Source organism: Bison bison, unplaced genomic scaffold (assembly GCF_000754665.1).
Source record: "Bison bison bison isolate TAMUID 2011002044 unplaced genomic scaffold, Bison_UMD1.0 scf7180017864136, whole genome shotgun sequence".
NCBI classification, from domain to species: Eukaryota; Metazoa; Chordata; class Mammalia; order Artiodactyla; family Bovidae; genus Bison; species Bison bison.
The window spans coordinates 2,629,856-2,633,136 of record NW_011494708.1 but is presented as its reverse complement, the minus strand read 5'-3'; positions in this window follow the sequence as shown (position 1 = coordinate 2,633,136).

Here is a 3,281-nt window from a genome sequence, read left to right as displayed (position 1 = left end):
TATTTTTGCAGGGCTTGCATTGAATCTGTAAATTGCTTTGGGTGGTAATCATTTTAACAATGTTGATTCTTCCAATCCATGAACACAATATTATCTTTCTAACTGTTTGTATTATCTCCAATTTCTTTTATCAGTGTCTTATAGTTTTCCAAGTAAGGGTTTTTTACCTCCTTAGTTAGATTTATTCCCAGGTGTTTTACTATTTTTTTTAATTATTTTTTTATTGAAGGATAATTGCTTTACAGAATTCTCTTGTTTTCTGTCAAACCTCAACATGAATCAGCCATCAGTTCAGTTCAGTCGCTCAGTCGTATCTGACTCTGCAACCCCACGAATCACAGCACGCCATGCCTCCCTGTCCATCACCAACTCCCGGAGTTCACTCAAACTCATGTCCATCGAGTCGGTGATGCCATCCAGCCATCTCATCCTCTGTTGTCCCCTTCTCCTCCTGCCCCCAATCCCTCCCAGCATCAGAGTCTTTTCCAATGAGTAAACTCTTCACATGAGGTGGCCAAAGTACTGGAGTTTCAGCTTCAGCATCAGTCCTTCCAATGAACACCCAGGACTGATCTCCTTTAGGATGGACTGGTTGGATCTCCTTGCAGTCCAAGGGACTCTCAAGAGTCTTCTCCAACACCACAGTTCAAAAGCATCAGTTCTTTGGCGCTCAGCTTTCTTCACAGTCCAACTCTCACATCCACACATGACCACTGGAAAAACCATAGCCTTGACTAGACAGACCTTTGTTGGCAAAGTAATGTCTCTGCTTTCTAATATGTTATCTAGGTTGGTCATAATTTTCCATCCAAGGAGTGAGCATCTTTTAATTTCATGACTGCAGTCACCATCTTCAGTGATTTTGGAGCCCCAAAAAATAAAGTCTGACACTGTTTCCACTGTTTCCCCATCTATTTCCCATGAAGTGATGGGACCAGATGCCATGATCTTAGTTTTCTGAATGTTGAGCTTTAAGCCAACTTTTTCATTCTCCTCTTTCACTTTCATCAAGAGGCTCTTTAGCTTCTCTTCACTTTCTGCCATAAGGGTGGTATCATCTGCATATCTGAGGTTATTGATATTTCTCCTGGCAATCTTGATTCCAGCTTGTGCTTCTTCCAGCCCAGCATTTCTCATGATGTACTCTAGGTATACATATATCCCCTCCCTTTTGAACCTCCCTCCCATCTCCCACCCCATCCCACCCTCTAGATTGATACAGAGCCCCTGTTTGAGTTTCCTGAGCCATACAACAAATTCCTGTTGGCTATCTATTTTACATATGGTAATTTAAGTTTCCATGTTACTGTTTCCATACCTTTCACCCTTTCCTCCCCTCTCCCCATGTCCATAAGTCTATTCTCTATGTCTCTTTCTCCACTGATGCCCTGTAAATAAATTCTTCAGTACCATTTTTCTAGATTTTGTACATATGCGTTAGAATAAGATATTTATTTTTCTCCTTCTGACTCACCTCACTCTGTATAATAGGTTCTAGGTTCAGCCACCTCATCAGAACTGACTCAAATGTGTTCCTTTTTATGGCTGAGTAATATTCCATTGTGTATATGTACCACAACTTCTTTATCCATTCATCTGTCGATGGATGTCTAGGTTGCTTCCATGTTATAGCTATTGCAAATAGTGCTGCAATGAACAATGGGATACAAGTGTCTTTTTCAGTTTTGGCTTCCTCAGGGTATACGCCTAGGAATGGGATTGCTGGGTCATAAAGTGGTTTTATTTCTAGTTTTTTAATGGATCTCCATACCGTCTTCCATAGGGGCTGTATCAATCTACATTCTCACCAAGAGTACAAGAGTGTTCCCTTTACTGCACACCCTCTCCAGCATTTATTGTTTGTAGACTTTGATGATAGCCATTCTGACCAGTGTGAGGTGATATCTCATTAGTTCTGTTTTGCATTTCGCTAATAATGAGTGATGTTGAGCATATTTTCATGTGTTTGTTAACCATCTGTATGTCTTCTTTGGAGAAATGTCTTTTTCCCACTTTTTGATCGGGTTTGTTTTTCTGGCATTGAGTTGTATAAGCTGCTTGTATATTTTGGAAATTAATCCTTTGTCTGTTGTTTCATTTGCTATTGTTTTCTCCCATTCTGAGGGTTGTCTTTTCACCTTGCTTGTAGTTTCCTTTTCTGTGCAAAGCTTTTAAGTTTAATTAGGTCCCACTTGTTTACTTTTGTTTTTATTTCTGTTACTCTAGGAGGTGGGCCATGGAGGATCTTGCTTTGATTTATATCATCAAGTGTTCTGCCTATGTTTTCCTCTAAGAGTTTTATAGTTTCTGGTCTTATATTTAGGTCTTTAATCCATTTTGAGTTTATCTTTGTGTATGGTGTTAGGAAGTGTTCTAATTTCATTCTTTTACATGTATCTGTCCAATTTTCCCAGCACCATTTATTGAAGAGGCTATCTTTGCCCATATATTCTTGCCTCCTTTGTCAAAAATAAGGTACCCATAGGTGCATGGATTTATTTCTGGGCTTTCTATCTTGTTCCATTGTTCTATATTTCTGCTTTTGTGCCAGTACCATCCTGTCTTGATGACTGAGGCTTTGTAGTATAATCTGAAGTCAGGAAGGTTGTTTCCTACAGCTTCATTCTTCTTTCTCAGGACTGCTTTGGCTATTCGGAGTCTTTTGTGTTTCCATGTGAATTGTGAAATTTTTTGTTCTGGTTTTGTGAAAAATGCCATTGATAATTTGATAGGGATCACATGGAATCTGTAGATTGCATTTGGTAGTATAGCCATTTTCACAATATTGATTCTTCCTACCCAGCAACATGGAATATCTCTCCATCTGTTTTTGTCATCTTTGATTTCTTTCATCAGTGTCTTATAATTTTATGTGTACAGTTCTTTCATCTCCTTAGGAAAGATTATTCCTAAATATTTAATTTTTTTGTTGCAATGGTGAATGGGATTGATTCCTTAATTTCTCTTTCTGATTTTTCATTGTTAGTATATAGAAATGCAAGTGATTTCTGTGTATTGATTTTGTATCCTGCAACTTTGCTAAATTCACTGATTAGCTCTAGTAATTTTCTGATACTATCTTTAGGATTTTCTATGTACAGTATCATGTCATCTGCAAACAGTGAGAGCTTTGCTTCTTCTTTTCCAATCTGGATTCCTTTTTTTTTCTCTTCTCTGATTCCTGTAGCTCGGATTTCCAAAGCTATGTTTAACTGTGGTGAAAGTGGACACCCCTGTCTTGTTCCTGATCTTAAGGGGAATGCTTTCAGTTTTTCACCATT